The sequence below is a fragment of the Dermacentor albipictus genome, chromosome 5 (assembly GCF_038994185.2).
Source record: "Dermacentor albipictus isolate Rhodes 1998 colony chromosome 5, USDA_Dalb.pri_finalv2, whole genome shotgun sequence".
Taxonomy (NCBI): Eukaryota; Metazoa; Arthropoda; class Arachnida; order Ixodida; family Ixodidae; genus Dermacentor; species Dermacentor albipictus.
In genome coordinates, this window is record NC_091825.1 from 80,309,449 (window position 1) to 80,333,232 (window position 23,784).

Genomic DNA, 23,784 nt, shown 5'->3' on the forward strand with positions numbered 1-23,784 from the left:
CTTTTTTACCCACCCCCACTTCGCGTGTCTGTCACGCGACGTCACGAAAACCGCGGTAAACTCCCCATCTGATATGATGTGAACACATTGATTATGCATGATTTCAAAGAACGAAAGAAAAATAGTTATTTTTGATTCGACGCATTTTCGCCATTAGACCTCGGGTATCGGTCAAAAGTTTTCGGGCTGCACCCACTTCACCTGCCTGTCACGCGACGTCACAAAACCGCGAAAACTCACCGCGTCAAAGTGGCGTGTACGCGCTAAAGATGCATTAACATACCGAACATAACTGATTATTTGTCTGAATAGCCGAAGGTTGTCCCGTTCCGAGAGGAATAAAAGATGGCTGCCACCGATAACTCAGGCAGTGACTACTTGCACCTGCCGGAGAGCATGGCTTTATTTGCGTACAATAATACGTCTTGCATGGCTGTGTAACGTTTTCGAGCACTTTCGACACGATTACGACCTCGCTCAGTCAACTTTTCTTTGCTGATGATCCTTTTTAGTGGCATTCTTAACCTTCCGTTGCATGCCTCCGCGGTTTTCGACGAGCCACCCCAAGCTAACTAAGGGAAGCGGACCACTCGCAGACGCCACATCCGGTTATCGATTTTCAGAGCACTGGCTCGGCACCATAGAATCTCTTTCCCCTTGAGCCGTGCTCCTCGCTTCTTATCAGCCAATTAGATAAGACAAGCAACTCAGTGTAGGCAATGTTATTCGTTTTTAAAGCAAACAAAAGTGAGCTCCAATGAACGAGGAAATAATTTGATTGGTCTCTTTAAACAACCCTGCGGGTCACCGCCCGATGCTTGCGTCGCCGGTTACGCAAGTTTGACGTCAGGAGATTGGAATAAAAACATATTGGAATAGTTTTATGTTATAGGGCCCCTACTCTGAAATTTCGAATGTTATAAAACCCACAAATAAATTTTAAATGACTAGCTGACCTTCTTTATGGACTATTTTGTACTTACAGGAGGTTTGAAAACTCTCCATTATTTTTTCTTTCTGACCCGCGCTATCGCAGGGTGTTTCAGGAGAGGCGTTTGAAATTCCCCAAGTGCACGCCCTTAATTAGCAGGCGTTCATGCGCGACTTGACTGTTTATGCCTTGCTGTCGGGTGGTAATGAAACGAGCGAGGTCCCGGCTTGTCAGCGGCGCTCGATAACATCGTTAGGAAGAAAAAAAAAATCCTACTCGTACGATCCTATTAGGAAGCAATGCTTAATTTTGCTGTTGTTGCCAAAGACTTCCGTTTAACCTTTACACTGACACTATGATGGATGAAAACGCTAAGTAACATTGCTGATGGCGTCCTTGATGAAGAGAATCAATTTTGCAAACACGATAAATGCTATGCTGCTACGTTTACATGGGAAGCTACGGCTGGCAGTTCTGCCACGGATAAGGTAGTGACACCTCTGCTTTGTAACCTCGATCAAACTGCCCTATACCGTGTGAAGAGAAACCGAAGACATGAAGTTTCTGTTAAGCTATAGCTTTTTGTTCGTGCTATATGAAAAACTTCACAGGTGCTCTGCCGGGGATTCACCTATCGACGCGACAAATGTAAGCAGAACCCAATATTGCCGTTCTGTTTGGCGTGGTGACGGAGTCACAGACGCTTAAGTTCTCACGTTATTCTCTGGCGCTAGACATTTGTATACTTATAGTTTGGAGACACAACGAGGTGCATGATACGCTTCATGTCGACTTTCTTAATTAATGTTTTTGTTAATGGAGGTAAAAGCGATCGGCTGTTCCTTGGCTCAAAATTATGTACGGTGGAGGTCCAGTCTCTATTAGCTAGTGGCTGAAAATATGCAATTTTATGCTGTGTTTCGGCAGCATACACTAACGCATGCAAAAGCGCTACAGCATTGCTACGCGCGCGTTCCCGAGGAGGCTTACAGCAGAGCGGTCCACATCCCCAAAGAAATGGCCAACGCTAAATGCTCTGGCTCAGTGTGGTACATAGAAATCAAATAACCTTTGTGGCAACATCAGTGATGCTTCATTATATAGGTATAGCGGCGTCAGCGCAGACAGCTGATCTCCTAAATAGCGACAAAATATCGCTCACACTTACCGTACGAAATTAGTTGAGACTAAACTAAAGCTGAGTTTACCATTCATCCCTTGCTGTCTTGACTAAAAGCAAGCAGCAAGTGTGAATTCGAGTAGAGGGCGGGTGGCCTGGGCACCGCCATGTAGTTTGTGAGGCTACAGCTATATGGTAAATCCAAAAGCTCACATGTTTACGTGGCTGCGAAAGCTATTGCGCATTTCGGGCCCTCTATTTTAGAGACTACACAAGGGCTTCGCGTGGGCTGAACTAGAAGTGTCGAATGAAAACTCAGCAATCATGCCCGCGCGAAGCACACACTGCGGCCGCTGTTACTACAGGAACTTTTAAACCATCGTGGCGATGGTTGTCCCAACATTGTCGACGTCGTCGCCATGGAACGGCTGCCCGTCGTGGTGCCGTCGGGCCGGATTTTGCTGTTTTGTGCGGTATACTTGAGATTTGCCTAACAGCGGACATCTTGAACTTCTTCTTAAAATTACGCGGTGATATTTGGCGAAGAAAGGGATAAGAGTACACTTGTTCGCTGGAACAACGCAGTGCTTTGTCGGAGTTAGCCCACTACGAAAACCTTTTTTTCTTGCAAAGAGATAAATAAATAAAAAGCCCGCCGGGAGAGAATCACTTACGAACTGAACAACGAAAATGATGTTATGGATGACCAGTGGCGTAGCCAGAAATTTTGCTCGGGGGGGGGGGGGGCTACGCCACTGGCCCAATATATATATATATATATATATATATATATATATATATATATATATATATATATATATATGCACGTTGCGGCTCAGCCTCCTCCTTAAGCGCAAGCTTTAGCTCGGGTGCTCCCATTTAAGTACATGTAGAAGGGGAATTCGTTTTTCCCTGCAACCACTTCACCAAATTTGAGGAGGTTTATTGCATTTAAAAGAAAAAGTTTAATTCTAGTGACCACTGGCTTCGAATTTTTCATTTAGGTGGTCAATTATTTATTAAAAATTGGCCAAAACCTAAGATTTTCAGAAAACGAAACTATCAAGCTTAAAACTCCGTGACTCAACAATGAAATATGATATCACAATTCTGTGAATTGCATCTAATAGTACATCTACAGCGGACAAAATAGATATGTTACACATGAATCTCAAAAAAAATTTAGTATTGTGGAAATACGGCTTTTGCAGAACCCTTGTATACAACGTAACCAATTCACGTAAGATACAAATTGTCATAGCAAACTTGTCCGCTTTGGCTGTTATAGTAAATGCCATTTACAGAACCGCAATATCTGTTCTTCATGCATAGCTATTAGTTTGTAAACGTCGTGCTTCTATTTTTTCAAACTTTCGAATTTTCCAAAATATTTAAAACAAAATTCAGGCCCTAAATCGAAGTTCTGTTTGCAACAGACACTAGGATTTAACTTTCTCTCTCAAATGCAGCCAATTTCAATAAAAGCGATTAGCAGGATTATCTCAGAACAGCGTTTCTGCGTTTTACAAGTATTTGAACAGGCCGCGTCGGATTGGGCCCGAGCTAAAGCTTCCTCTTAAACAATTTATCGAGGGATCAAATACATGAATAATAACTGCATTGTAATTGCCAAAGATGCTGCAAACGAATTCTTGAAAGCTACGCACTCTAAATAGAAGTAAAATATGTATTTTTTCATAAAGTATTATACTCGTATGTGCCAAAAATTGGCCCAACATAACTGACGTCAATGCTTCCATGTTTTTTGTCTATTTATTAGGTAAAGAAAATATCACACGAACTTTAGAACTATATCAGTTCGAAACCAGGAAAGCAGTGCATGCCGCTGATATGAAAAATTAAAACGCAATGAACTGAACAAGTTGAGGACAAATATGTTAATGAAACTTTGTCATTCAAGAACCGTGCTTACATTCTTGTATATATACAATGGCCAGTGAAAAATCTCAATGACGCTGTCGTTTGTTCCAATGTATTACGCAGGAGTAGCTGTCCCTTGTCGTGTATCGTGAGTAATTGCACTGAAGTTATAGTTGCGACAGAGAGCACGTATAAAAAGCAGGAGTTCTGCAAGATATATGAGGGCAAGTCAAATGAATGAGCCACCAACGGGGTACTTTATTTAAAAGTAGTCTTCATGAGAATTTAGACATTTGTCCTATTGACTAACGAGTTGCGTGATTCCCGTCTTATAAAACTCCTTGGGTTGCTGCTTCAAAAAGTCTGTATCTGGTTCCCTTGAGCTGTTTTTTCGGTTGCCCCAAAATGTAAAAGTTGCAAGGTGACAGGTGTGAGCTGTATGGCGGATGTTGCAGCGTTTCCCACTTGAACTTTGCCAGTTTTGTATTAACCACATAAGCGACGTGGGGACAGGCATTGTCGTGGAACAAGATGACCCCATTCGTCAATTTTCCACGTTGTTCGTTCTTGCTGTTCGTTCTTGCGACACGCTGCCGTTCTGGCGTTTCACAATATCGGAAACAATTGATAGCCCCTCAAGATTTAACAAATTCTATCAGTAATGGACCCTGTCGATCGAAAAAAAAGTCAACACCTTTCCAGCGGAAATGATGGCCTTTACGTTCTTTGGGCGTGGTAAATTCGAATGTTTCCACTGTAAGCTTTGCCGTCGTGTTTCAGGCTCGTAGTAGTGGCACCAAGATTCGTCCCCGATCACAGTTGCAAACAAGAAGTCGTCATGCTCATTGTGATACCCGATCAGATGAGTCAAGGCAGCGCGAAACTTCTCCGTCTTCTCGCGATGGATAAAAATCTTGGGGATCCATTGCGCACCAAAGAGCCGATAACCGAGAAGCTCATGAATTATGGCGTGAACGGAACCGTGACTGATGTTCAGACGGTCTGCCAGTTCATCGATGCTTATCCTCCGTTCTTGTTTCAGCAGCTCATGAACCTTTAAAATTGTGTGGGGGGTGATTGCATGATGGTTTTGGCCCGGTCTTGGAATGTCTTTGCAACGTCCTTTGAACCGTTTGCTCCAACGCTTCACAGTGGTCAATGAAATGCAGTGTTCAACGTACACGGCAGTCATATTGTGATTAATTTCTGTTTTGGGAACACCTTCAGCTATCAAAAACTTCGCGACAACGAGCTGTTCAACTTTTGAAGTGTCCATTATGTGACGCAACCATATTCAACCCAGTGTATGAGAGCATTAAAGAACATTATCTTCACACCTGCGTGTCACTTTTGTAAATGAGATATTGTAATGTTTTACGATCCTAATGCCTTCGTTTTGCTTACGCCACGACGTTCTCTATAAAAAGAACTTTTCACCTAATGGCAGCAGCTACCTACTCGTCATTCCCGCATCTCTTCGCGACGAAGTCCTACATGCCTGTCACAACGAGCCGACCGCTGGTCACTTGGGATACACCCGCACATTGGCAAGAATAAGGCTAAAGTACTATTGGCCAAGACTTGCGTCGATCGTGAAACATTACACACCGACATGCCTAGATTGCCAGCGCCGCAAAGCCCTACCCGGCAAGCCAGCTGGACTGCTGCATCCTGTTCAGATACCGCAAGCGCCATTCGAACAAATTGGCATGGACCTTTTAGGTCCATTTCCACTGTCTACTGCCGGAAATAGATGGATAATCGTCGTCACTGATTATCTTACTCGATACGCCGAAACAGGTGCTATCCAACGTGGAACAGCAGCCGAAGCAGCGCGATTTTTCGTCGAGGCCGTCGTCCTAAGGCATGGCGCTCCCGCAGTGGTCATAACAGATAGAGGATCTGCGTTCACGGCTGCGCTTCTGGATACCGTGTTGCGACTAAGTGGTACCACTCACCGAAAGACCACGGCTTATCATCCCCAAACCAATGGGCTGACAGAACGTCTGAATAAGACACTGGCAGACATGATGAGTATGTACATCGACGTCGACCACAAGAACTGGGACGAGATTTTACCATACGTTACATTTGCGTATAACACGGCTCGCCAAGAGACCACACGCGTGACGCCTTTCAACCTCGTTTACGGACGCGAAGTGACAACAATGTTGGACGCAATGCTGCCACACGAGTGCGGTGACGACGAGACTGGTGCCGACGAGTTTACGCAACGCGCAAAGGAAGCCAGGCAGCTTGCGCGTTTGCGAATCCAAGAACGACAGGAATACGATGCCCGACACTACAATCTTCGGCACAGACCCGTCACATACAACGTCGGTGACCAGGTGTGGATCTGGACTCCGATTCGTCGGCGGGGGGTTGTCTGAGAAGCTCCTGCGAAGATACTTCGGCCCGTACACAGTTCTGCGCCGCATCAGCGATGTGAATTATGAAGTTGTCCCCGACAGCCATAACTGCTCCAAACGCCGGCGGCATCTGCCCGAGGTTGTGCACGTGCTTCGTATGAAGCCCTACATTTCCTCGTGACCTCCACTTTGCACCGTCTGTGCACAGCCTTCGGCGGTTAGTGCATCGGGACGATGCCTTTTTTTTCAAAGGGGGGGCAAATGCCACATCCTATATGGTCGCCGCGGGTATGTGCCAGGCGATGAGAACGACGCTGAAGTGGCGCGCGAGTGGAAAAACAGAGACGACAACGACGTCGCGTTGACTGCTCTCATAAAAGTGCTTTTACACGTCCTCTACGCCGGCTTCCCCGTCTCCTAATAGGTTGCGACAATATGCCGTTCTCCTACGCGCATGCCTCGCAGATAATGAACCGAACCATTATTGCGTGGTTAGGGTAGGCTCATTTCCATTTGACTCGCCCTCGTACATTAGAAATGCAAAGATACAATGGGATATGCAAATGCGAAAATACGGCTTGATAAAGGACAAAAAAGTGTCACTGGAAACAAGGTTCACTGCATGTATACACAAAACCTCGCAACAAGTTATTTAAGTATACGCATAAGTCTCCAATGAGTCTATGTATGTAAGAAGTAACTGTATATAATGCGTCAAACAAGGCAAATAAACATGTTGCACAATCATAGATTCACAGAATCCTAGATTCCGCCCCATTCCATCCACTCCCCCCGATGTATTCCGCGCGACGGAAGGCGGCGCGCTTGCTCCCCGCTTTTCTCCTTTGCACACACAAGACTGAGCCACCATCGTCGGCTCACCTATTCAACCTCCCCTCCTACGCTTTCACTCGCACATACAGCATGCAGCGCGTGGTCACGATGTTATCACCATTGGACTTTATACGAAACATGAGGGCGATGGCAGGAATGCGCCTGGAGTGTCCATATAATTGCTTTCGCAATAATATAATAAACGTATCCGGCAACTGAAGCGTCCCGTCGCCCGTAACTTTCCGCAAAAGAAGTATCAAAATCGAACTTTCACCATGCGACAATTCGCTGCGCCGCAACAATGTATTTTTTTTTTTCTGTGAGGCGGAGGCACCGAAATGAAAAAAAAAAACGCATAGGAAAGTAAGTTGGCCAGAATCGAATGCCTACTTCGGGCACCTAATGGGGCTACGGAAGGAATACTGAAGAAAACATGAGACGCTTGGTCCACTGAGAAACATACGCATACTGCTCAGTATCCTACAGCGGCGAAACAAGACTTTCCGGAAAGGTTCCGCTCAAGGAATGCGGTGCAATCCTTCGAGTCCCCACAGTTATGGCGGCGAGCGGCCATTGTTTTTTTTTTCTCGTCTGCTAGCCAGAAAGCGTACAAAACTCTGTCAGGTGAAAATCCACTCGGCCAGAGCAAACCGAACGCGCACCGAAGTGCACCGCACGGTGCTCGGGGCCATACGAGAAAAACGTATGCGCTCTGGCTGGCTCTGGCGCAGCCCGCGGGTAGGGTAGCGAGAACAAAAAAAAAAAAAAAAATTGAAGAGGCTCAATGTGTCCTCGCGAATAAAAGTCAAAGTAGAAAAAATAAATAAGAACGTAGTTACTTTGGCTGGCTTTGGTGTCTTGACATGGATGTTCTGGCGTAGGTTAAAAAAAAATTTGATATTTTTTATGTGACGTGACGGCACAAGTGAACCACCCCAACGCTTCGTTTCATTGGACCTCGCTGCTTGCTTTGTCAACTCGTCTGCTAGTGTGTTGATTTGGCTTGTCTCGTATGTTCCGATGTAAGACTTTAGAAAAGTCAATAGACCTTTGGCGTCAAATGTTTATAACAACATTAAACCCACAAAGTTCCTCAATTGAAAATCTAAAGCACAACTTTGGAAATGTCAATGCACCTTTCACATCAAGAGCTTATGAAATTTATGCCCATAAAGTTTCGCAATTGATATCCATGCTCTCCATAGATTCCGTGGCCTCAGTGAGATGCCGCGGCGAGCCCACTCACCATCAAAGCGCCCTTGAAACTTTGTGCTCGGATGGGACTACTTGGCGTTATGTGACTCCCGGTGTATGGGCGTTGCCACGACATCCAGCCCGAGTTTGGAATCTTCGCGGTTAAATGTCTTTTCGAGCGTCAAAAAGACATTCTAGACAAAATCCAGAGTGATTTCCGGCGCCGGGGGTCGCTTTGGTCGGCGGTGCATGGACAGCACGAAAAAATTTCGGGGGGGGGGGGGGGGCTGAAGCCCCATAAGCCTCCTTGGTCAGTCAAGAGCGTATTGCTTTTACATTTTGTGTTATTTTTAGTGTCACCACCATTTTTACTAGTACCACCCTCGCACCCAAATACAGAATTAAACCGGGAGGCGCTCTGTCCCGTTGTCCAGTTTTGTGTGCTGTGTGTTGTTTTTTGGCGCCTTAACAATAGGCATAATGAAGCAAACCGGAAACTCGCCTCTGGTTAACCTCCCTGCTCTCTCTCTCTCTATCTCCACAGCTTCGCTCCCCGTTCTTTGGCTTAGCTTCTCGCATCTTTTCTTTTTTGTTTAAAGGGGCGCGTCCTGTCGTACAACCTAATGTTTATTGTATCTTCTGGACTGTAGACGAGGCGACCAAGTTTAAGCGACCTGCCATGGTTGCTTGGTGGCTATATGGTGTTGGGCTGCTAAACACGAGGTCGCGGGATCGAATCCCGGCCACGACGGCCCCATTTCGACGGGGGCGAAATGCGAAAACACCCGTGTACTTAGATTTAAGTGCACGGTAAGGAAGCCCAGGTGGTCAAAATTTCCGGAGTTCTGCAAAATTGCCGCGCGACTGTCCGCTAGAGGCACTATGCGTGTATTCGCGGGCTTCTTTCACGCTCGGAAAAACACTCTTATGTCTCTCGTACCAAGCAACAGAAGGCTGTATCCAGAGCTTTTTACGGCGCTCTACACTCTTCTAACTGACATTTCTTTATCTAATTATAATATTATGAGAATTTGAATAATTACTTAAGATCAAATATCTATTTAGGCTGAACGAAAAAAATAGTCTGAGTATCTCCAAGCGACGGCAAACAACATTGCCTTGCTTTTCTCCAGCTACGTGGCATTAACATATTTTTAATGTTTGGCTGAAATTACATGGGACACCCTGTGCACTATGAGGCGCGAGTATACAGTTAGTAATCAATCGAGTGCAACCTATATCGCCAGATTTACAGCTATAGCTGCATTATGGTCACGTATTCTGTAAAGTCCTTGTAGTAGACTTACGCGAACACAACGCAGGTCGCAGGCGGAATTCTCAAATGCTGAATTTGTTAGGCGCCATGGCATGGGGATGGCAAAAATCGTGACACTGAATGTTGTGGCACGATTTTATATATATATATATGTATATATATATATATAATATATATATTATATATATATATATATATATATATATATATATATATATATATATATATATATATATATATATATATATATATATATATATATATATATATATATATATATATATATATATATATAGTAATTAGTATCAAAGGAAGAAAATTTTAACCAAAAATTTTCGGCATTACCTCTTTTTTTTTTTTGAGGGCCGAAACGGCACCAAACTAGAATGTAGATGGGAGAAACAGGATCGTCAATAATAGAGTATTCATTGTAACAAAGCTTACAATGATTGCCATATTTGTAAGCATGTTTTTTACAATTTGACTTAAGCACAACCTTTAGGAATTTATATGTGGCACTATTACATTTTACTTTATCATACCTGTCCCAACATTTTGTCGACCATTTCAAGTAAGCAACGCTAACGGCTCACGAAGTAAATGTTTGATTATTTACAACACTTGTCAGCGATAGACACATCGTCACTTACACGCAGAGATCAATATGAGCTACGCGAGTGCTGCTTGCTTTAAGCTCCCCGGGGGAAATTACGTGCAAGAATCGTTCCATTTATCTAGCACATACTTAAGTAATTAATTATTTATTCATTAAGCTTCGTCTCGAGAAGAGACGTGCAGTGGATTTCGGCGACGGATTCTCCCTGCAAACGACAGACCAGGTGGTGGAGAAACGCGACGCAGCGCTACTACCAATCCCAAGATTTAAACTTTCAGACACCATAAGGAGAGAGAGAGAGAGAGAGAGAGAGAGAGAGATTTTATTATAATACATCCTCTAGCCCGGAGCTTTCGCTTTGAAATTGCCACTGGCTACCAGGTGTCGCTTGACACATTGCGGACGAGCTGAACGATTGCCTGGAGGAGAAGAGAGGTGTGGGTTCGGGGAGTCAGCCAGTCATTCAGAGAGTTGGGGTGTATGACGAGGTGAATTGTGTCAAGTGTACTGAACGGGACTCTTGACGTCACAGAGGTCTCTCGGGACAACAAGTGCGTCTAAGAGAGCTCGTTCGCGTTCGGCGACAAGTGCGCCGAAGCTCGATGGTGCGGGAGGCATTTTTGTGCGAGAGCGGATGATTGCGAAGGCCACGTGGCGGCATGAATTTAACGACTGTGTTGGAAATGCTTGTGTGTCCTCTTCTGTTTTTTTTTTCTTTTGCTTAGTTGCTGGAAGTTAAAACGCGAGTGAAGTATATTCTGGATGAGAAAACGGCCCCTTTTCTTGGCATAACCTCGGACTGTATCACAGTGGAGATGGTTAACAGTACCCCTCCATACCTTGCAATTGTGGACTACATGAAAGAGTCGAAATGGTGAGTGGGGTTGACTTATGACTCCTTGCGTGGAACAAGAGTTAAAGCTGACTGCATAAACTTAATGACTGGACAATCAGCAACTAATTAGCCGAGCTAGTTGTTCTTAGCGGCTAAATTCATAATAAAGTTTGCCCTGATATTTCTCATGCTGACAGTCTGAAGCGGATTTAGGGGGACGTACGCACACTTTGGCCTTTTATATTTGTAGAGCACTTCCTTTGAAAAAGGCTTATACCATGGCACAATTGCCACTGGGTTGACGGACAGGAATTTCAAGCTTGAAGCATAAATGTCAGTCTACTAACTCAGACACCTTGTACTAATGAGCTCATTTATTATGAAGCTACAAGCACCATTTCTTAGGATGGCGGTGTACATTGATAAGGCGGCGCTGGTTATCATATACCGCTGAGTTGGTTACACTGCGTTCACACATGGAGGCTATGAAAAGGAGGAAAACAAAGCCAAGCAAAGACGGACAACGTGCCAGATTGGCGTGTGAATGGCGTGTGCGGTCTTGTGAGCCGCCACAACTGCCCGCACTGTGGAAAAGGTAATTAGGGAGCTACTTTGGAATCTCTGCAACATCGTCCGAATGGGACAGCCTTGAGGGGCAAGACACCAGGCCGAGTTGAGTGCCCACTTCCTTTTCAGGATACTGCATGATACAGAACGGCACTTGTCTGTGCTAAACATAGTGTGAGATATTTTGTGCCCCTACGAAAACATATATGACTTAGATTTGTCCAAGGTGCCACACCTAGCTTCCCCGTTTGTGCGGCTTGTTCTTGAGGGCCTTGGCAGCCACATTCCCGGGCGTTCGCACGGCCAATTTGGTCCAAATGACTAGCTGCCACCAGTCCCTTATTTGAAGCTAAACCATTATTTTGTGATCGGAATCAGAGAAGCAGGAAGTGTATGCACTAACAAGCAGCGTACTCTAGAAGAATGTTAAGCATGAATCCTAGACGTCCTCGCAAATTACTAATTACAGTGCCTAAATGCTTGCGGAACCATGTAGACAATGTTAGGACCGTTCCATCAAATGTGAGAACATTGTAAAATATTCGTAATTACTGTTCTTGCAAACTAACATTTGTTTCAATAAAATCAGTTGATAACTTCGTAAATTATTTCAAATTTACAATACTATTTGTCAGTCACTTTTCACACACACACACACACACACACACACACACACACACACACACACACACACACACACACACACACACACACACACACACACACACACACGCACGCGCGCACACACACACACACACACACATACACACGCACGCACGCACGCACACACACAGCTAAGAGTAACTGTAGTAACTGTAGATAACTGAAGCTATCCTTATTAGATGAAACGTGAAATGAAACTGGAAGACAACTTACCGCCGGTTGGTAGATCAGCAACCTTCCAATAACGTGTGCAGCCACCGGCAGGAAGTGGTCTTTATTTTTTTTTATTTTTTAAACCCCTGCAATTTCTTTTTATATCATTTCGCGTTCCGGCGCTATAGTGCGTCGCAACTTTCGGGTGATTTCCGTGCATTCTCCTCTTGTCGGCGTTTCGTCGTCGCAATTGGCGTGCTTCACATTATAGAAGCCCCTTCACCACACTTCTCAAAACTGGGAACCTCTTGATCACTATCGATATGTGAAGCATGGCTGTAACCATGAAGAAATAGACTGAGAGCGTTAAAATATTGTTTGATATTGGTCATCATTTGGGCATTTTTTGTTCTTCAGGAGTACTACACGATAGTGGAAAGGTAGCTCTAGGTTAGCCTCATATTAAGGCACTTTAAGCATACTTTTGAGCTTGAAAAATATTTCTGTTGGCTGGATCTCAATGTTCTTTCAACAGGGAAACTTTAGTCTATACAGGCACTCCATCAACCTCTCGGAGCTCGCACCAACCGGCTGTTATTTCCTTTACAACTTCAGAAAGCGACGCAACTGTTGGTAAGAATATTTTTATATTTGCTGTGCAGTGAAAGCTTCTTTGTTATTTGATATTGTTATTGTCTCCAACAGAATACCAGACACATGAGCTTTTGCAATTTGATGGATCAACTTGCTTCGTGCTATCCGGCATGTCAAGGCAAGGTAAAAAGGTTTGATTTTCCTCAGATCCTTCAATTATTGGAATAGCAAATTCACGGCATTATGGCAAGCGAATCTGTTGTCTTGTAAACTGTCTCTTGTAAGCAATTTGGGGAACAAAAGAGACAAAATCGCTTTTCTCGCGACGTCTTTTGTTTGATTATTTAAACGTTGCTCAGTATGTGGCATTTAGTACACTTTCTTTACTATGAATCCGAGACAAGGAGATAATCCAAGATTCGTCTGGCAGATGTGCAAATTAATTCTGTTACACGAGACGTTATACAATAATGGCTGCTCTTCGTACTAGAACTCGAATGACACGCACTTGTTCGTTCTACGCGGTTTTACACTACCAAAGCGAGAAACACATTTAAAGTGAGAACTGGTTATAACAACAATAACAGATTTCTACGTGACATTCAAGTGCATACTAAATGTTTCTTATACCATAATTTTAGTGTCTTGCTTCCTCAAGCCGACATAGCCATGTACCTTGGGGGCGAAACTGTTGGCCGCCGCCTCCGTTGCTCCTTGCCACCTGAAATGAGAGGCCATAGACAGTTTATGCTTGGGAGACAACGAGCCTTTATATATAGAACATTTAAAAGCAGTTATTTACAAGTTAACACTTAATCTGCAGAAAACTAAAGTAATGCTGAACAGTCTCGGAAGAGAACAGCAATTTACTATAGGCAGGTAGTGACGGCGGATCCGGATCATGAGACGGAAATAATCAGAACAATAAGAATGGGCTGGGGTGCATTTGGCAGGCATTCTCAGATCATGAACAGCAGGTTGCCATTATCACTCAAGAGAAAAGTATATAATAGCTGTGTCTTACCAGTACTCACCTACGAGGCAGAAACCTGGAGGCTTACGAAAAGGGTTCTACTCAAATTGAGGACGACGCAACGAGCTATGGAAAGAAGAATGATAGGTGTAACGTTAAGGGATAAGAAAAGAGCAGATTGAGTGAGGGAACAAATGCGAGTTAATGACATCTTAGTTGAAATCAAGAAAAAGAAATGGGCATGGGCAGGACATGTAATGAGGAGGGAAGATAACCGATGGTCATTAAGGGTTACGGACTGGATCCCAAGGGAAGGGAAGCGTAGCAGGGGGTGGCAGAAAGTTAGGTGCGCGGATGAGATTAAGAAGTTTGCAGGGACGGCATGGCCACAATTAGTACATGACCGGGGTTGTTGGAGAAATATGGGAGAGGCCTTTGCCCTGCAATGGGCGTAACCAGGGTGATGATGATGATGATGATGATGACTGGATGTGACGCATGAAACTCGACAGAGCCGAAGGTGCAGAGCAGCGACCCTTCGTCCGTAACCTTCGTCTCGGCTGATGCTCCCGAACTACCTCACGACAAATAACAACACACCAGGGACCGGACTCGTGGCAGAGACCATGAGCTCGGGCTTACAAGAAAGCCTAGTCCGTGGGCCAAGCTCGGGCTGGGAGGTGGTGGCACAAACTTTATTTAGTGAAGGCCAAAAAAAGGAAAGAAAATTATGATGTCGTCGTTCCGTTGGTGGCCTTCAGGCTGCCGGTCGTGGCCACCAGATCATGCCTGGCGGCGACTTCCGCTGCCCAGATCGTTAGCCGCAGTTGGACATCCGGCTCCGAGCTGGCCAAAGCAGCTTCCCACAGCTGCGGTCTAGATACATGCCAAGAGGCAGGGGGAGAGTGTTTCGGGCACGAATAGAGATTATGAGCATAGTCTGCTCGTGCAGACTATGCTCACGCACGTGTATACGTGCGCACGTACAGAGCGTGCATTCGTGTGAGAAGGCAGCGGGGTGAATAAGGGCAAGTCGGGCAGAAGAGAGCAAAGTGTGGGCCTGTAAATGGCGCCACGTGCTCTGTCGGAGCTCAGACAGGGACTTTTGATGGCGAGGGAGGTATAGGCGAGAGTTGCGGTAATGAAGGGTGATGTCATGGAAGGTGAGGAGGGAGTCACGCGTGTCCATCCCGGAGTGGAGGGGGCCAGCTCGTTCTATCATCTCGCGAGCGATGAAATTTGCCGCCTCGTTGCCAGGGTGTCCCGCGTGAGCCGGAACCAAGAGGAGTTGGATGCGAATAGAAGGGGGAGGGGAGTGCTCAAGGATGCTGAGCGCAGAGGAGAAGGTGCGACCTTTCGCAAAGTTGTCGACTGCTGCTTTGGAGTCGCTGAATATGAAACGGGCCGGGGTAGTGGCAATGGCGAGCGCGCGGGCTTCGGGCTCGGGCTTCAGTCGGGCATGTAATAGGCTTGGTTATGGTATCTTTAACTTCCCTAGGCTGTCGACTGTAAAAATTGATGTCCTTATAGCATTTTGGGTCAGCGTCGTTTTTCGGCGTACAGGAAAGCAGGAGGAGGCAGGCCACTACATGTACGGTAGCGGTACGCTCCATCGAATAATCTACGTTGGGGGCACCACTTGATCTCTAGCAAAACGATATAAGTGGCTACTCGTGTCCACACAGGTTCCACTTTTTCCGTCTTCGCAAAGCTTGGAAACTATGGTCAACATAGTTCACAGGTTATTAAGGCATCATATTTCTTGATGTGAGCTTCGCTCTAGCCTGAGGGGGAAGGGGACATTCTGTAAGTATCCAACAAGTGAACATATCCATTTCGTCTACTGCTATTGTGCTGATTGGCTGAGGGCGCCTATGTCCTTCTGACGCATACCCCAGCTCAACCAATCAGAACTTCAGCAGCAGACGAAATGAACATGTGTGCTAGCTGGACACTTGGAGAATAGCCCTCCCTGAGACGGACAAGCGGACATTCGAAATTGGAATGTAGGTCGCGAGATGTGTGACGGCAACCCGGCGGACAACAAATCGAAAGGAAAAAATTATCATGGATCCATTACTTAAGTAATAACACAGAAGTTCCACCTATGTCATTCTTAGCATGACTGATTATTTATTTTTTGTGTGCTCTCTGTATTGATTCCTTTCACAGCTGTAATTAAAAAAATGGCTATGTCGAAAAATTTATATACTGCACAGAATTGTGAATGTTCCTTCTTTGTGTGATTCTAATGCTGCCACACAAGGAAGCTTGTTACCGTCTCAAATGCAGTGTTTGTCCGCAGGAGGAGGGTAGACCTCCTCAGGCACACGCTGCCTTTAGCCTCCTTTCTGATATAGCGATTCATGTTTGGATTCTGCATGTGAAAAGTGAATCACACAATTAGCCGGGTAGAGAGTGGCGGCGAATGACTAAACAAGAGTGGTGAGACATCACAGAGACGAAACAAAATGACGCCGACTGAGACAGCTTTATCGTAGTGTCATGGGCACCAAGCCGAACATAGAAGTGAAGGGGACAAACAACTGGGCTATATAGATGTATGCTAGCAGAATTGAGTTAGATATTTAATTGCAATGGTGTTGGAGAGGTGTTTCCTAGAATTTTTTTAGTTGCACGAAATATTCATTGCACAAAATCCAGAAGCGAAAGAGGTGAAACAAAGTGGAATGCATCCAGGGATATTTCCAGAGCAGAAGTACTTAAAGCATAGTCATTGTACAATTGTTTATTTCTGCTCGAAACTATAGTTACCTTTTGGTGGCAGTCAATAATCGTCCACTTTGTATCATACAAAAATTAAACAAATTTTAAATGCTTTCATAGAGCGATAACATTATTCATTACCCTAGCAACAAATAAATTTTGGAATAGGCGTTCACAAGTTGAATTGCATGATAATGCCTAGTGCAGCTCATTACTTGTTTCCATGTAGTTTCTTCTTTCTGTATTTAAGTGAGCTTAGCAGTGTGCCAAGCTTTCTCTATAATTCGTCTAATTGTGTTCATACTTTCAAGCGTTCTAAGATAACTACTGAAAACTAACTCGGATGCTGTAAAACCTCACAACTTTGGTGAAGGGGATGCACAAGGCAAAAAAAAAATGTAATTTCTCAATGCATTCTTATTTTGAACAAAATTTTCACGCTTTAAGTGGCGCGACCCTTGTTTTCATTCTATTGTATTCGTTCTTTCCGGCACTGCAGGGATTCATTGACAACTAGCATGAATTAAGAATTATGACATCGTATCTCAAAGTTGCGTTGTTTGCGCGGTGTATGGCACTGTGTTTAACACCTCACATGGTAACATAAAAGTAGACAGAGCCGAAATTCACTCTTACTACAAAACAGGGATAATTGAATTGCTGATTGAGAAATTTATGCCATTAACGTGAAGTTTACTAAAGCAAAATACATTTATTGTTCCACGTGACACTATATCTGTTCGCACAGGAACGTTACCTTTGCGTGTCACCTGTTTACAATAAATAAACCTAGAAGAACGTATATTGGCAGTGTATTTTATTTCTGAAACCCAGTAGACCAGTGTACTTAAATTGTCATTCCTGCCAATTTCGTTCGTCCGAATTCTCGCATGGTGTGGTGAAACGGTTCAACAGTTGCGCACGAGAGTAGTCACTTATGCCTTCACTGTATATTGCTGCGCAACTATTTGGCAAATGTAGTATACGGACGTTGATATCACACAGTAAAGCACGAGCACGATGAACATATGTATTTTTTCGTTCTCCTCTATAAGTTAGCTTGTCCGCAAGAACTCCAGCATAAAACCTGACAGCCAAATCTGTCTCTACCAAAGAATCTGCGCGCGACTGGTATCGTCACAATAACCTAACTGGACCATCCTTTATTCTTCGCTCAAGTGCTAACGAGGCGAATGGGGTCCGGTCTAGCACGGGACAGGTTTTAATACAACGAGCGGGCCAGCGCATGGCAGTGTCGGGTTCGGGCCGGGCCGCAAAGAGCGGCCTATGCAGTGCTCTACTCTGACATGCATACGATCCTCGCTTTCTCTCTTTCTCTCTCCACTCTGTCGAGAGCAGAGTTGTACTTAACGAATTACGGGTAATTCATTATTCGTAATCAATTACATTTTCTTGTAGTTTTGTAATTGATCAATTAGCTTCTGACTCAATAAGGCGCACTGTAAGTCTAATAACGTCTTCCATAACAAAATACATGTAATCAGTTACTCTGGCGACGAGACAAGGTGTAACAGGCGACACAGCATTGAGAAATGTTTGAAAAGAATGCGCGAGTTCGCACAGGAATCTCGGGCGCTGATTATTTGCTTCTTCATTTTAACGCTGCACCAGGTTTTCGCCGATAATTGAACCGACGCTGCAATGGCTCGATGGCGATGGCCACTTCGGACATTGCCGACAGCACATCTCCTACGGATGATTTTTCCAGCGTTTAATTGGCCCATACCGCGGGAGTGCCTTCTCCGGGCCTCTGCAACAACGAAGCGGATCGCTTCATAGAGAACCAGACGCGAGAGCCGCTGTATTGTGTGACCATGCACAATCTTGTGCTCGGGGTGCTCGTACGTTACAAGACAGCCCTTCCCTCCAGCGTACACATCGAGCAAGTCTATAGTATCGCTGCACATGTCTTCACACACACACACACACACACACACACACACACACACACACACACACACACACACACACACACACACACACACACACACACACACACACACACACACACACACACACACACACACACACACGCACACACACACACACGCACACACGCACACACGCACACACACACACGCACACACGCACGCACGCACGCACACACGCACACACACACACAAAAAAAAAAACATGAAGAAAAACGATGGAAGCTGATTGGAGAAAAATAGAAAGAAAAAACAATTCCAGAGGGCCCACGATGCGGCGGTCGGGCAAGGCCTGACTGTCCCAACGTGGGAGCGGCCCGCAGCACGCTGAATCGCGTACCTCAGGACCTTATTAAAGTTTCGCATCCATCCATCCATCCATGTTAGTGGAGATGAAAGTCGAGTGAAGGGTTGTCGAAGACGCATTGAAAGAGGCGGACCAGCTTGTTTTATTTACTGTACTTGTGCAAGGGGGTAAATAGAAGGTTGGAGAAAATTACAGTAAAAGTAATCGATTACTTTTTAGTAAGAGCAAGATTATCTTCGTGAGGCAGTACTGAATAACATCAAACAATTACGATTTCAAACAAGTATTTATGACTGTAATTGGTCATTTCTGTATGTAATGTGCACCAGCCTGGTCCAGAGATCAGCCAGGAAAAGTGAGGTACAGGAAAGAGGGCTCATTAAATGTTGCCACCCACGTCATGCCCTTCACGCGACCTTCAAAGATGAAGCAACGTATTGACGAAAAACGCGAGAATGCGAACAACCTCCGCTACCGACGCCACACCATTATCCGAAATCTACACATGGAAAGTGGCAACATGCTCTGGACAATATGGAGTGCAGGAGTCGCTTAACCTGTTGTGACGGATCGTGCCCATTGACGCAACCGACGCCTGAGTGACGTATCGCGTCCATTGACTTGTAGGGGGGGAAACTTAGCTCCCGGCTACAATGGCTACGCCGCAGTTTGGCGGGGTTCATTTCCGGTGAGACGCGGGGCGACGATTGCTTTCGCTTCCGAAGCTAAGCTGCATTCGACCCCTTGCCCTCGCTTCGCTATGCATCCCTAAGATGTAAGTATGTGCCTAAATGCTGCTACGTAAGTGCCCAACAAAAAGAAAATGGGTGGAACAAAGAAAAAAGAATGTCGCGGTTCGGCGTCTAGAATTACCGTGCCCCTGCATAAAACAAGCTTACATCTCAAGCAAAAAAAAAAAAAACACACCGGATAAATACAAACGCAATTAAAAAAATGAAGGGAAGGAAAGAAGGAACGAAGGAAGACAAGAGATGAAAGGCAGAGGAATTAAACAGATTTAAAAAAAGTGAATGTAAACAAAGCAGACAATGACAGGGAAAATTTGTCATCCTATACTTCATCCATTAGGATGACAAATTATCTCATTCATGACTCTTATTGAGTCTTGTGCCTACACAAATGACTCTCATTTTCAGAAACTCGTATAGATTTCTTTTGTAGCTTCGTGCTACATTCGGGTGCAGAATGAGAAACTCATACGGGTTTCCTTTGTAGCTTCGTGCTACATTCTGATGAAGAATGAGCACATTCTGGTGAAGAATGAGGAGGTCGTATGGGCTGCCTTTATAGCTTCGTGCTACATTCGGGTGGAGAATGAGAAACTCGTATGGGTTTTCATTGTATTTTCGTGCTACATTCGGTTGCAGAATGAGAAAGACGCATGGGTTTCCTTTGTAGTTTCGGGCTACATTGGGGTGCAGAATGAGAAACCCATATTGGTTTTCCTTCTGGCTTCGGGCTACATTTGGGTGCAGAATTCTAAACTCGTATGGGTTTCCTTTGTAGCTTGGGGCTACATTTGGATTCAGAATTAGAAACTCGCGTGGGTTTCTTTTGTAGCTTCGTGCTACAATGAGAAAGGAAGAATGAGAAACTCTTGTGCGCTTCCTTTGTAGTTTCATGCTATATACGGGTGGGTGAAAATTTTTCCCTTTCATATTACCTACTTTACCATGCAGGATTCCTCAGAACTAATATGCCACATTATGTGTCCCTGTGTTTGGAGCTGTCTAATAATTCGCCCTCACGCTGAGATCTGCTAGCTTCCTGGTTAGCGTTGATGGTAGAGCGACCACCTCAGAATGGCGTTGGTCCCGGATTTGAATCCTGGACCAGAACGAATTCTTTCTCAGCTGCGAAGCGTTCTTTTTGAGAAACTTGTATGAGCTTTTTTGTATAAGGAAGGAAGGAAGGAAGGAAGGAAGGAAGGAAGGAAGGAAGGAAAGTGGAGATGGAAAGGCAGGGAGGTTAACCAGTTCAGCTCAACCGGTTCGCTACCATACACATGGGCGCGGGATGGGGGGAGGAAAGATGGGGTGGAGAGAGAAGAGAGAGAGAGAGAGAGCACATAGCACAGCACACACATCGTCAGTTACAGTCCGTCACTCACTGTGAGAGGACATCACTGTCGCAGCTGCCTGTCCAAGCCCGTCTCTTTCAAAAACCGAAGTAGTCCCTTCGTCGCCTGCAGCTGCGATGTCTTCTGTCGGTGACATGTGAAAATCGTTTCAACTGACAATGGTCTATTGTCAAGGTGCGTCAGAACGGACGTCATGGACTGTCTCTGAACATTAAATTCAGGACAGGCGCACATAATGTCTTCTAGCGTCTCCTCGCAAAGACAGGCATTGCAGAGGGCGTTGTCGGCCATTCCAATGCGAAATGAGTAAGATTTCATGAATGCCACCCCTAGCCATAAGCGATAAAGCAGAGTGGCCTCTCCTCGGTGGAGTCCAGTTGGGATACAGAGATGCATGAAAGAGGGCGGGTGGTATTGACGATTGCTCCGGTTGGTCTGGCTGCTTGGTGTGCAACATAGAGAGATCATGATCTCCTGTCATCGTCATCAGCCTGGTTACGCCCACTGCAGGGCAACGGCTTCTCCTATACTTCTCCAACTACTCCGGTCATGTGCTGATTGTGGCCATGTTGTCCGTGCAAACTTCTTAATCTCATCCGCCCACCTAACTTTATGCCGCCCCCTGCCACGCTTCCCTTCCCTTAGAATCCAGTCCGTAACCCTTAATGACCATCGGTTATCTTCCCTTATTACATGTCCTATTACATGTCTTATTACATGTCCTGTATTACATTTCGTTTGCTTGATTTCAACTAAGATGTCATTACCTTCCCTTTGTTCCCTCACCCAATCTGCTCTTTTCTTATCCCTTAACCTTACACCTATCATTCTTGTTTCCATAGCTCGTTGCGTCGTCCTCAATTTAAGTAGAACCCTTGTAGTAAGTCTCCAGGTTTCTGCCCCGTACGTGAGTACTGGTAAGACACAGCTGTTATACACATTTCTCTTGAGGGATAATGGCAACCTGCTGCTCATGATCTGAGAATGCCTGTCAAACGCACCCCAGCCCATTCTTATCCTTCTGATTATTTTAGTCTCATGATCCGGATCCGCGGTTACTACCTGCCCTAAGTAGATGTATTCCCTTACCACTTCCAGTGCCTCGCTACCTATCGTAAACTGCTGTTCTCTTCCGATACTGTTAAATATTACTTTAGTTTTCTGCAGTTTAATTTTTAGGCCCACCCTTCTGCTTTGCCTGTCCAGGTCAGTGAGCATGCATTGCAATTGGCCCCCTGAGTTGCTAAGCAAGGCAATATCATCAGCGAATCGCAAGTTACTAAGGTATTCTTCCTTAACTCTTATCCCCAATTCTTCCCAATCCAGGTGTTTGAGTACCTCCTGTAAATACGCTGTGAATGGCATTGGAGAGATCGTATCTCCCTGTCTGACGCCCTTCTTTATTGCGATTTTCTTGCTTCTTTATGCTTCTTGCTTTCTTTATGGAGGACTACGGTGGCTGTGGAGCCGCTATAGATGTCTTTCAGTATTTTTACACGCGGCTCGTCTACACCCTGATTCTGTAGTGCCTGTATGACTACCGAGGTTTCGACAGAATCAAACGCTTTCTCGTAATCAATAAAAGCTTTATGTAAGAGTTGGTTATATTCCACACATTTCTCTATCACCTGATTAGTAGTGTGAATATGGTCTATTTTTGAGTAGCCTTTACAGAATAGTGCCTGGTCCTTTGGTTGACAGAAGTCTGAGGTGTTCCTGATTCTATTGGCGATTACCTTAGTAAATACTTTGAAGGTAACGGACAGTAAGCTGATCGGACTTTAATTTTTCAAGTCTTTGGCGTCCCCTTTCTTATGGATTAGGATTATGTTAGCGTTCTTCCAAGATCTCCTGTGCAAGCATTCGAAGTCTGCTGGCAGCGTCGGACCGTGAAAGTAGTATGACCTTTGCCTCGCATGCGGGGGCTATCACCCCCGCATGCGAGGCAACCACGTGGCAATTTTGGCAGCCGATGTAGAAGCAGTTCCCACGGAAGTCCTCGACGTTGGCCCCTTGCATCAATTAGTGGGATCTCTGTGATGATCAGGTTGTCAGGGTCGGGAGACTGGCATTCGCGATAGTTACCGCTTCCATGTAGGGCGGCGGTTGTCACATCGAAGTGAGCCTTGATGTGACAGTCTATGAGAGGCCCCATCATCGTCTGGACGGGTGCTGATGGTAGGGGCTGTCTTGTGGGAAGCATCTAAGGAATGTCCGTTGCCACTTTGAGACGTAACTCTGCCAAACAATGAAAGCCGTCTGTTTTTCCGCGCGTCCCTCCATCCGTCCGCGACGTAAGACGATCGCTTTCAAGATAGGGCCCGAAGCAGCTAGCAGATTGACCTTCGTGCTTCCTCTCGCTTCAAGACAACCTAAGTGGCGAGAACACAGTGCACACGAAGCCATCAGCACTCGGCGCACTTTGTCTCCATCGCAGATCGCTTTTAAGATATGGCCCGCGCGACAGCGCCATACCCGAGTACGCTTGATCATGGTTGATAATGGTTCGAAGCTCGTGGAGAAGACACCAAATAGAGATAATGATTCATAATTATCGAAATGTCATCAGTGCACACATGGCGCCGCAGTATGCAGTAGTTTGCTTGCGTCATCAATTCACGGTAGTGATAGCGGAACCTGGCTGCGTGGAGATGAGCAAGTGGCACGATGTTTACGCATAGTTAGAGAACTCCC

The 23,784-nt window shown here is 45.2% G+C and overlaps 1 long non-coding RNA gene across 2 annotated transcripts in view; it reads left to right on the plus strand.

Moving 5' to 3' along the window:
* The first annotated feature begins 1,381 nt into the window (after positions 1-1,381).
* The window catches only part of LOC135910772 (uncharacterized), a 28,194-nt gene continuing 5,791 nt past the window's right edge, over positions 1,382-23,784 (plus strand). For both annotated transcript variants that reach the window (XR_010567132.1, XR_010567131.2), the window contains exons 1-4: positions 1,382-1,579; positions 10,947-11,095; positions 12,975-13,072; positions 13,145-13,216. This is a non-coding gene — a long non-coding RNA (uncharacterized lncRNA). The remainder of the gene's footprint in view (positions 1,580-10,946; positions 11,096-12,974; positions 13,073-13,144; positions 13,217-23,784) is intronic.